The following is a 12,517-nucleotide window of genomic DNA, read 5'->3' on the forward strand; positions in this document are numbered from 1 at the left end:
TCAGTTATCTCCCCACACACCCTCCTTCTCTCTCTTACCATTCCCCATTCTTGTTCATTGTTCAAGGTACATTTATTATCAAAGTACGTATGCGGTGCACAACCCTGACATTCATCTCCCCGCAGTCAGCCGCAAAACAAAGAAATGCCACGGAACCCGTTTTGCGCAAATGGCAAAAAATGAGTGAAAAACCAGAATATAAAACATCAAGCCGCACAGTCATTGAAACAGTCGAGAAAAGTTCACTTTAGTTCAGTTCAGTTCAGTTCAATTTAGTACTGTGTTGACTGTGAGCCACAGAGCCAGTGCACCCTCATCAAAACTGCACTAAATAGCAATAAAAAGAGGAGTAACTAGAAACCAGAAACACATCATAACATGAACAACCATGTCCAATCCACAAACCACATCAATTAAACATTGCCCAAGACTCAAGGCTCTGGTAGTATTGAGGAAGAGAGAGAAAGAGACAGGCCAAACAGAGGCTGAGGGCGCTGAACACCCGCTCACCTTCTGCTCTCACCCGTGTGATTTCAATCTTACTTGACGCTTTAATCGTTGAGACTGGTGAGAAATGCAGTTGATCATGGGCCCAGCTGCCCATCTCCAGGCTGCTTGAAAACTCGCTGAACTCTCTTGGAGACAGCAAAGCAAGAGATTGCTCAACCAAATACCATCAAAATGTAAATTAAAGGTTCCAATAGTGGCTAAATTATATTTGAAATAAGAATTAGTTACATGAACTGTCTGAAGAACAGTGGCTTTGGCTTTATTGTGCACTGCTGATACACCTTCTCTTCTCACTTTTCTACCAGCTCCCCGGTGCCCCTCCTCCTTCCCTTTCTCCCATGATCCACTCTCCTCTCCTATCAGATTCCTTCATCTTCAGCCCTTTACCTCTTCCATCTGTCCCTCCCAGCTTCTCACCATCCCCTCCTCCATCTACCTACCTTCTGTCACACCTGATCTCTCCTATCACCTGCCAGTTTATATTCCTTCCCCTCTCTCCACCTTCGTATGCATTCCTCCTGCATTCTGTGTGTGTTGTTTTAGATTTCCAGCATCTGCAGAATTTATTTATTTATATTTACTAAGATATACAGCTTGGAACAGGACCATTTAACCCTGGCCTAATCACAGGACAATGTACAGTGAACAATTAACCTACTAACCAGTACGTCTTTGGATTGTGGGAGGAAACCCACCCATTCACAGGGAGGACGTACAACTTCCTTTCTGAGGATGGCAGAATTGAACTTTTAATTGCAGAATGCTGGAGCTGTAATAGTGTCATGTGTGGGCACGTGGCAAAGTGGTTAAGGCATTGAACTAGCCACCTGAAGATCGTGATTTCGAGCCTCAGCCGAGGCAGCGTGTTGTGTCCTTGAGCAAGGCACTTAACCACACAGTGCTCTGCGACGACACCGGTACCAAGCTGTATTGGCCCTTGCCCTTCCCTTGGACAAGATTGGTGTCGTGGAGAGGGCAGACTTGCAGCATGGGCAACTGCCAGTCTTCCATACAACCTTGCCCAGGGCTGCGCCCTGGAGCATGAAGACTTCCCAGGCACAGATCCATGGTCTCGCAAGACTAACGGATGCCTTTATAATAGCATCACACTAACTGCTACACTGCCATCTCTGGTGACTCCCATTTGAATTATTTTCTGTTTTGAATTACTTCTTCAGCAAGCACCATGTTGATCGGAACTAAATGACACCCCTGTCTAGCTGCCTTGCAAAAGTTACAGCTTCTTGGGAACCAATCCAGTCTTCAGAAGTGTGAAGATCAGAATTCTGGCATTGTGGAAAAGTAAAGATTTTCCTTGAATCTTCCTTTTGGGAAAAGTAAAGATTTTCCCTGTGTCTTCTTTTTTTATAAAAACATTATTTTATTATGGAAATTACTGCTGGTAATCCAACGGAAGAATTGGAATTTCAAGTAAATTTATTATTGAAGTACAGATATATCGCCATGTCCAAGCATGAGATTCATTTTCTCGCAGGCATTTACATGAATAAGGTAATACAATAGAATCTACAAAAAAAATGCATAAACAAAGACTGACAAATAACCAATGAGCCAAAGACTTTAACAGTATCAATCTATTTAGCACATAAAGTGCCATGGTAGCATATTGGTTAGCATTACGTGATTACAACCCAGGGGCATTTCAGAGTTCAGTTCCGGTGCCATTGGTGAGGAGTCTGTACGTTCTCTCTGTGAATGCTTGAGTTTCCTCCAGATGCTCCCGTTTCCTTTGACATTCCAAAGACCTACTAGTTAGTAGGTTAAGTGGTCATTGTAAACTGTCCTGTGATTAAACGAGTGTTAAGTAGGTGGGTCACTGGGTCCTTGGACAAAGGGCTTCTTCCACGCTGCATCACTAAATAAATAAATAGACTTGAATAGGATTTATATAGTATAATCCCTAATTTAACTTTGCAACCCTGTGGGCTAGCTCCTTTGCTTTTGTGACTGTTCTATCACTTTTTTCTTCACACTGAAAGTAATTCAGTGGATTAGTTTCTGGAATCATGACGCGCACACATTATGGCATTCCAGTGGCTGGCTTTATTCCTTGCCAGTGTAAAAAATGCTACAGAATTCTACATTATTTTCTTCCAAATTAACAATTGACATCTGTCGATCTTACAAGTTGTGTTGCCTACAGAATGGTATGTGTATGCTCTCTACAATATTTATAATAATTGGCAGACGGAGTTCAGTCCAGGAAAGTGTGAACTGACTCGCTTTGAAAGTCAAACTTGAAGGCGGAGTACAAGGTTAATGGCAGAGTACAGGGGTAATGGCAGAATTCGTAACAGAGATGTCCATCTATCCCTCAAAGTTGCAGTGCAAGTTGATAGGGACATTAAGAAGGCATATGGTGCATTGGCCATCATTAGTCAGGAGATTGAGTTCAAGAGTTATGTGGTAATATTTCAGCTCTGTAAAACCCTGGTTGGACCACACTTGAAATATTGTGTTCGGTTCTGGTCGCCTCATTATAGGATGTAGAGGAGATTCACCCAGATGCTGTCTGGATTTCAGAGCACGTATTGTGAGGATAGGTTGAGTGAGCTGGGGCTTTTTTCTCTGGCATGAAGGAGGATGAGAGGCAACTTGATAGAGGGGTACAAGATGATAAGAAGCATAGACTGAGTGGAAAGACTTTCCCAGAGTGGAAATAGCTAATGCAAGGGTGTATAACTTTTAAGTTGTTGGGAGGAAAGTACAGAGGGATATCAGAGGTAGGGTTTTTACACAGAGTGATGGGAGCATGGTGCTCAAAGTAGGGTGTGGCTGTAGATTTAAATACACTAGGAACATTTATGAAACTCTGAAACCGGGACATGGCTGACATAAAAATGGATGGCTAAGTGGGAGGGAAGAGTTAGATTGATCTTCATTTAAGACCATGAGACATGAGAGCAGAATTGAGTCCATTTGATAGCTGATCCATTACCCTCTCAACCCCATTCTCCTGGTGGGTTAAAAGGTCGGCACAACATTGTGGGCCAAAGGGCCTATGTGTTCTCCGTAGTTCTATGTTCTAAATGATCATCATTAACACTTGACCTACTGATTACACGTTTACATCTGCTAATGTCTTTGTAATTCAGTGTGGTCTTTTCACTCTGGTAGGCAGATTCCCACTCTTGTTAAACTGTACTTTTACTCCTTTGCCTGTTACTAGATTTCATGGGATTGTCTGAGCCGCTCGTCATGTAATCACACTAACCAGCACTGTCAAGAGAAAACCTGCAGACGCTGGAAATCCAAAGCAACACATACAAAATGTTGGAGGAACTCAGCAAGCCAGGCAGCATCTATGGGAAAAAAAGTACAGTGGACGTTTCAGGCCGAAACCCTTTGGCAGGACTGGAGAAAAAGGGGGAGAAAGGGGTGGGGGGAGGAGCACCAGAGGGAGCATCAAGCACAGTAGATGACCCCAACAGACTCACAGGGGAAGTGTCACCCCACCTGGAAGGACTGTTTGGGGCCCTGATGGTAGTGAGGGAGGAGGTGTTGGGGCAGGTGTAGCACTTGTTCTGCTAAACAATAGCTTAGTGTTCCCGGTGTGGCCTCCTGTACATCGGTGAGACCCAGCATAGATTGGGAGACCACTTCGCTGAGCATCTATGCTCCGTCCACCAGAACAAACGGATTCTCAGCAGCCACCCATTTTAATTCCACTTCCCATTCCCATATGTCCATCCACGGACTCCTCCACTGTCATGATAAGGCCACCCTTAGGTTGAAAGAATCTTATATTCTGTTTAGGTAGCCGCCAACCTAATGGCATGAATATCGATTTCTCAAATTTCCAGTAACCACCCCACCCAGCCCTTCACCATTTCCCATCCCCTTTTCCCTCTCTCATGACGCCCACCCATCGCCTCCCTCTGGTGCTCCTCCCCGCTTTTCCCTTCCTTCCATGGCCTTCTGTCTGTTTCACTAATCAACTTCCTAGCTCTTTGCTTCAACCCTCCCCCTCCAAGTTTCACCTATCCCCTGGTGTTCCTCTGTCCCCTCCCCCCCACCTTCCTAATCAACTCCTCAGCTTTTTATCTCCAGTCCTGCCGAAGGGTTTCGGCCCAAAACATCGACTGTACTTTTTCCCAGATGCTACCTGGCCTGCTGAGTTCCTCCAGCATTTTGTGTGTGCTAATCAGCATTGTTCCTGCTTAGCTGCACAGCCACACAGTAACTGAAATACACCTGTGCACATAGCCTTTGTTGCCATGCAGATGGAATTTTTTAATATAATATTTTGTTAAACTGCTGTGCAGTTTTCAGGCTATATAGAAAAAAAAAGTTCCTGCTCAGAGCAATGGCAGGTCTGTGCAGTTGTAAAAAGGGAATGTTACTAATCAATAGACATAAAAAGAGGCGTGGATGGAGTGGACTTTTTCGTAGGGTGGAATTGACTACTACAAAGGGCATAATTTTAAGGTGATTGGAGGAAAGTATAGGGGCATGTCAGAGTAGTGTTTTTTTTAACACAGAGATTGGTGGGTGTGTAGAACAGAGACGTAAGCGACTCATTGGTGGAGGCAGAAACATAAGAGACTCATAGACAGGCAGATGGATGATAGAGAAACAGGGGGTTTGGTAGGAGGGAAGAATTCGGTTGATCTTGCAGTGGGTTAAAAGGTCGGCACAACGTCATGGCTGAAGGGCCTGTACTGTGTTGTAATGTTTTATGTTCTAATAATTCACAATGAGGTGGCATGATTGGTCGCAGTTTATAAATTCATTGATACAGTGTTTTATGATACTGTGCTGTAGTGTTCTGTGTCCTCAAAGTTCAAAGTATATTTTATTATTAAAGTACATATATGTCACCATATACAACTCTGAGATTCACTTTCTTGCGGGCATACTCAACAAATCTGTAAAATAACTATAAAAGTATTGGTGAAACACCTCCAAACTGGGGCGTTCAACTGGAGTGCAAAATACTACAAAACTGTGATTTAAAACTCCATTTCTTAGAGGAATCGCAGATTGCAGAGAGAGTAATTTCTAAGGGGTATATTTGAAGGAATATTTGGAACAATTGTCTGCAGCCTACAGAATGTTGGCAATGATTACCGGTTTGCTGTATTTGTTCAATTACCTGACAGGTCGCACTCTTCCACCTCCAACATTCTGGCTTCTATCCCAGTCCTGATGAAAGGTCTCAATCTGAAAGGTCTGCTCCCTTCCATAGATGCTGCCTGACCTGCTGAGTTCCTCCAGCATTTTGTGCGTGTTGCTTTAGATTTCCAACATCTGCAGAATCTCTTGTGTTTACAACTTAATATTCAGCATATGAAACACACGAACAAAAATATGCTTGGGCGCGATTTAGAAAAGAAAAAAAAATTACAATAAAAAAATGTTTCATAGTTTGGATTACTTCTGCTGGAGCTCCGGCTAGCTGCTCCGAAGCGCGATCCGCAATTCCAGGATTTCGCAGCAGCCCGTCTCTAATAAGGTCGAACTAGGAAAGAAGTTTTAGGGCGAGTGGCAGTAACTCCCTCCGCTACATCAACAACTACTACAGGAATATTCTAACACATTTTGAAATTACTGATCGAAAACAACAAGAAGGTTGAATGCATTTTTTGGACCAGTACACATTATATTTAACACACAGTACATTGGAGGGCTGACAAAAAAAATTCTAACTTTACGTTGTAATGAAACTATATATCTCAAAACGGGACAAATGTGACAAGCCACTGCGAAATGGGCTGTTGTTTACGCAGAGCTGCGGTACCTGGTTCACTGCTATCAGTTCTGAACATTAACGTTATAAGCACGCCCTGAATGGGTTTAGTGGTAAAATTTAATTTCCTTAACTCTGTAGAACAGTTACTAAACATTAGCAAATCTTTGGACCTTTCTGAAAGAGACTTTTAATTTTCCTTCTGTCAAAAGCAGTGTATTTTATTTGAAATCCCAGGAGATCCGCCCAGCACTTCTCACTGCCAATGAGATTTGTGAAAACCCTAAAATCCTTTAAATTAAAATTGCATTTGCCTGAAAGTAGTATCTGTCCCTCTGTAAACCTATGGAATAACTTGTCCCTGGAAAGGAAATATTTAGTATGATAGTGTTTATGGTTTCCATTTTTTGGTAACTTTCAAAAATAAATTGCAACATTAAAGAACTGGAGCAATGTGCAGTGTCAGTGCTGCAGTAATCATCCCTGCTACATACAGTGTGGTTTGGTTAGGTTACTAATTCTGTGCAGATTACTGGTGGTTGGGTTTTATGCGTTCCCCCACTTCACTTAGAATGACTGGTTCGAACAACAGGTTAGAGTGTTTTCTGATGTTTCCTGGAAGGCTGATTGAACAGAACTCTGTCAACAGGTCGATGGGTACAGGGACAATGTGTTTTACAGAGACAGTGGTGGTTCACTGGATGAGTCATGGTGCTCAGAAAGTCAGTACAATTTACAGTTCAGAGTGGTGCTTGTTTTCACTCTGTGCGTGTGTGTGATGGAGAAGGGTTGAGTGAAGTTTGGGACGGGCAGCACTCAGATTCCCCTGCTGCGGAGTGTGGCTTCCGAGAGACAGAATTTCCTCATGTTCTCCCAGGAGAACTTCCAGATAGTGATTGTACACTCTCTCTCTCTCTCTCTCTCTCTCTCTCTCTCTCACACACACACACACACACAATCAAAATGCTGGAGGAACGCAGCAGGTCAGGAAGCATCCATGGGGGAGGACAAACAGTCGACGTTTCGGGCCAAGATCCTTCATCAGGTCTGGAAAGGAAGAGTGCAGAAGCCAGAATGAGAAGTTTGGGGTACGGAGAGGTGACAGGTGAGATCAGGTGGGTGGGGGGAACGGGGGATGAAGTGAGAAGCTGGGAGGTGATAGGTAAAAGAGGGAAAGGGCTGAAGAAGAAGGAATCTGATTGAAGAGGACAGTGGATCATGGGAGAAAGGGAATGAAGTGAGAAGCTGGGAGATGATAGGTGGAAGAGGTAAAAGGCTGAAGAAGAAGGAATCTGATTGGAGAGGACAGTGGATCATGGGAGAAAGGGGATGAAGTGAAAAGCTGGGAGGTGATAGGTGAAAGAGGGAAAGGGCTGAAGAAGAAGGAATCTGATTGGAGAGGACAGTGGATCATGGGAAAAAGGGGATGAAGTGAGAAGCTGGGAGGTGATAGGTGGAAGAGGTAAAAGGCTGAAGGAGGAATCTGATTGGAGAGGACTGGATCATGGGAGAAAGGAAGGAGTGGCACCAGAGGGAGGTGATGGGCAGAGAAGAAGAGAAGGGGTAGCGGGGAGCCAGAATGGGGATGGAAAGAGTGGAAAGAGGTGGGGAGGGAGAAGTTCCAGAAGTTAGAGAAATTGATGTTCATGTTGTCAGGTTGGAGGGTGCCCAGAGGGAATATGATACCAACCCCAGGAGTGTGCCATGCCTTCTCTCACTAACACTGGCAAAGCATGTGCCAAGGATGCAAACCAAGTCACGTTAAAAAGCCACAGATCAGACCAACAAATACTAATGTCAAACTAATGTATTTTCTCCGATGTTTTACTTTTCATAATGTTGTAATTTTGCATTCTCACCAAGCTTGGTTGCAGTTCCTGTTTGGACAATACCCAAAGTCTGTGATACAGAATTCCACCCAAGCTATCTTTGCCAGTTTCCTGTTAACCTGTCAAGGGGACTACACTAACAGTGACAACCTGGATTAGCAAGCTTGCAGATGACACTGAGTTGTGGGCAGTGTAGAGGAATATCAAAGAGTACAGCGGGATGTAGATCAACCATAGGTAAGGGCAGAGAAGTGGCTGATGGAGTTTAACCCTGGCAAGTGTGAGGTGTTGCATTGTGGGAGGTCAAATGAAAGGAGAAAGTGCACAGCTAATGGTAGATCACTTAATAGCACTGAGGTACAGAGGGGATCTTGGGGTCCAGGTCTGTAGCTCACTGAAGTGGCTACACAAGTGGATAAGGTGGTTAAAAAAAAAGAACAGTCATTGAGAGTAGTGTTCAGTACAAAGGAAGTCATGCTACAGCTACATGAAACTTCAGTCAGATCACACTTGGAGTATTGTGTTCCCATTATAAAAAGGAGAAGGCGGCTGTGGAAAGGGTACAGAGGAGATTTACCAAGATATTGCCTGGAGCGGAGGGAATGAGCTACAAGGGGAGGTTGAACAAACTTGGATTGCTCTTCCGAGAGTGTTGAAGGCTGAGGAGAGACCAGAGTGTGATTGTTAAGATTCTGAAAGGCACAGTTAGGGTGGAGCGTCAGAATCTTTTCCTCCAGTTAGGCATGTCAAATACCAGAGGACATGCTTTTAAGGTTGGGTGTGGGGGGTGAGTTCAAAGACAAAGTAAAGTGCAAGTTTTTTATGCAAAGTAGTAGATGCTTGGAGTGGGTTACCAGGGAAACAGGCAGTTTTGGTAGAGTTTAAAAGGCTTTTAGATAGACACATGAATATGAAGGGAGTGGAGGGACATGGATGATGCCTGGAGGAGGACATTTACTGTAAATTGGCATCAAAATTCAAACAGCACCATGGCTAAATGGCCGATCCAATGTTTATTGTTTCATGTTCGAAGTGCGCATTTTCAGAGTTTACTTCCTACACCATTGCACAGGGACTGCACACAGGTCCAGGAAGCAAAAACCATCTCCTCCTCGCTGACAATCAAGCCAGTGCTTAACTTGCTGCTCTACTCTCTCTGCACCCACAACTGTGTGGCTAGGCAGAGCCCAAATGCCATCTATAAATTCTCTGCTGTCATCAGGAGCGAGATATACCAGCTGACTGAGTGGTGTCAAAACAAGAACATCACACTTAACATCAACAATACCAAGGGATTGACTGGGGACTTCAGGAAGGGGAAGTGAAGGGAACACACACCAGACCTCATCAGAGGTCAGCAGTGGAAAGGGTGAGCACCTTCAGGTTCCTGGGTGTCAACATCTCTGAAAATCTATCCTGGGCACAATATAGTAATACAATTACAAAGAAGGCAAACTAATGGCTATAACCCTCATCTTGTGCAATTTTATTAAATCAACTCTCATTAAATGCTTCACTCCAAAGAGAAATGACTGAATTCGCTCAACCTATCCTCATAAAATATACTCTCAAATCCAGATAGCATCCTGGTAAATCTCCTCTGCACCCTCTCTAAAGCTTCCACATCCTTCCTATGATGAGGTGACCGGAAATGAACACAAAACTCCAAGTGTGGTTTTTATAGAGCTGCGACATTACTTTATGACCCTTGAACCAATGATTATTACTTATCTGATATTTACTTCCACCATGCGACAAAACCCATTTGAAGTTGCTCACCCATTCAACTTCACACCCCTTGATGAGGACTGAGGTGTGTTCCCTTGCCTTCCCGTTCCTAAAGTCCACAATCAATCCCTTGGTCTTACTGATGTTGTGATGTTCTTGTTGTTGAGTGCAAGGTTGTTACTGCGTCACCATTCAACCAGCCAAACTAGCTCACTCCTGTACGTCTCCACATCACTGGAATTTAAGTAGAATCTAGGGGAGTTTGGTTGATAGTAACCAAGTCATCCAATAACCATCTTGGAGCTGGGGATTTGCAGGCAGTAAGTCTACATTCTTTTCAATATCACTACTATACTAATTTTAATTAAAATTTTGTATTTTTATTGGTCCCCAAGTTCTCCACTCTTCCTGGAAATATATTTTTGTGTTCCATGGCAAAGACATCAAGAAAATATAATTTGCTTATGTTGTAACATAATACTGCATCCAGCCAATTTCTCACCACTTTGTGGGATCACTGGATGCTCGGTAGAGTTTGCATCAAAATGAATGGGGATATGTATCAGTTGCAGGTGCCTAATAAAATGAACACTGCAATTTTCCATTTCTATACAAGACCATCTGGATTCCTTCCAAATCAGATCTGCGACTCAGATCCTAGTAACTGCCTGAGCAGTCTAACCATCCACAGCTACATATTACCTTAAAAAAATGACGGCTGATAATATAAAACTATAACATGGTCCTGTGAGAAGGCAAACTTCTCAGCATCAAAGATTCAAAGTACACTTATTCTCAAAGTACGTATGCAGTATACAACCCTGAGATTTATCTTCCCACAGACAGCCAGAAAACAAAGAAACAACATGGAACCGTTCAAAGAAAACATCAAACATCCAGCGCTAAAAATAAGATCACGTAAATGGCAAAAAAAAGAGTACAGGAAAGAATGTTACTGAGACTTCAGGATCTGAGCAATCAGGAAAGGTTGAACAGGTTAGTACTTTATTCCCTGGAGTGTAGGAGAATGAGGAGAGATTTGATAGAAGTGTATGGATGGGGTAACTACAAGCAGGCTTTTTCCATTGAGGTCAGAAATATAGGAGGAGCAAGAATCAGCCTCATCAGTTGAAATACAATCAGGGGAGTTAGCTAAATCTGTCAAACCTATTATGAATAAGGAATAGTCATCAATTTTCTGCTATGTTAGGTGTTCTGAGAATATTGAAGTGTTTTGCAAAGTACTGAGAGTGCTGATTTCATTCATGGAGGAACTTTGAGGGCATTTGGTATGTCACCAAAGACACTTGCAAATTTCTACAGGTGAAGAATATTTTAACTGGTTGCATCATTGTCTGGTATGGAGGGGTCACAGCAATGGACTAGAAAAAACTGCAGAGGGTTGTAAACTCAGCTACCTTCACTATGGGCATATATACACACACAGTGCCTTTTAGAAAAAAATCAACCCTCCCCCCCGCCCCGGAGGTTTTTATGTTTTATTGTTTTATAATATTGAATCACAGTGGATCAAATTTGGCTTTTTTGACACTGATCAACAGAAAATGACTCTTTCATGTCAAAGTTAAAACAGATCTCTACAAAGTGATCTAAATTAGTTACAAATATAAAACACAAAATAATTGATTGCATAAGTATTCATCCCCTTCAAGTCAGTATTTAGTAGATGCACCTTTGGCAGCAATTACAGCCTCGAGTGTGTGTGGATAGGTCTCTATCAGCTTTGCACATCTGGACACTGCAATTTTTCTCCATTCTTCTTTACCAATACTGTCAGATTGCATGGGGATCATAAGTGAACAGCCCTTTTCAAGTTCAGTCACAAATTCTCAATTGGATTGAGGTCTGGACTCTGACTTGGCCTCTCCAGGACATTAACTTTGTTGTTTTTAAGCCATTCCTGTGTAGCTTTGGCTTTATGCTTGGGGTCATTGTCTTGTTGTCCCAATTCACAGTTCTCTTGCAAACTGCATCAGGTTTTCCTTCAGGATTTCCCCATATCTTGCTGCACTCATTTCACCCTCTACCTTCACAAGTCTTCCAGGGCCTGCTGCAGTGAAGCAGCCCCACAGCATGATGCAGTGAACACTGAGCTTCACGGTGGGATGGTGTGTTTTTGATGATGTGTGGTGTTTGGTTTACACCAAACAATAGTGTTTAGTCTGATGGCCAAAAAGCTCAACTTTGGTTTCACCTGACCTCAGAACCTTCTTCCAGCTGACTTCAGAGTCTCCCACAAGCCTTCTGGCAAACTCCTCATCTGAGTTTTTATCAACAGTGGCTTTCTCTTTACCACTCTCTCATAAAGCTGCGACTGGTGAGGCACCCGGGCAACAGCTATTGTACGCGCAGTCTCGCCTATCTCAGCCACTGAAGCTCAAGATTGTAACTCCTCCAGAGTCATCACGGGTCTTTTGATGGCCTCCCTCACCAGTCCCCTTGCATGGTCTCTTAGTTTTTGAGGACGGCCTGTTCTAGGCAGATTTACAGCTGTGCCATATTCTTTCTATTTCTTGAAGATTAACTTAACTGTACTCCAAGGCATATTCAGTGACTTGGGAACTTTCTTATATCATCTCCTGACTTGTGCTTCTCAATAAACATTTTGCAGAGTTGCTTGTAGTTTTCTTTTGTCTTCATAGTGTAGTTTTTGCCAGGATACTGACTCACTCACAGTTGGACCTTCCAGATACAGGTGTATTTTTACTACAATCAATTG

This window comes from Mobula birostris, chromosome 17, assembly GCF_030028105.1.
Source record: "Mobula birostris isolate sMobBir1 chromosome 17, sMobBir1.hap1, whole genome shotgun sequence".
NCBI lineage: Eukaryota > Metazoa > Chordata > Chondrichthyes > Myliobatiformes > Myliobatidae > Mobula > Mobula birostris.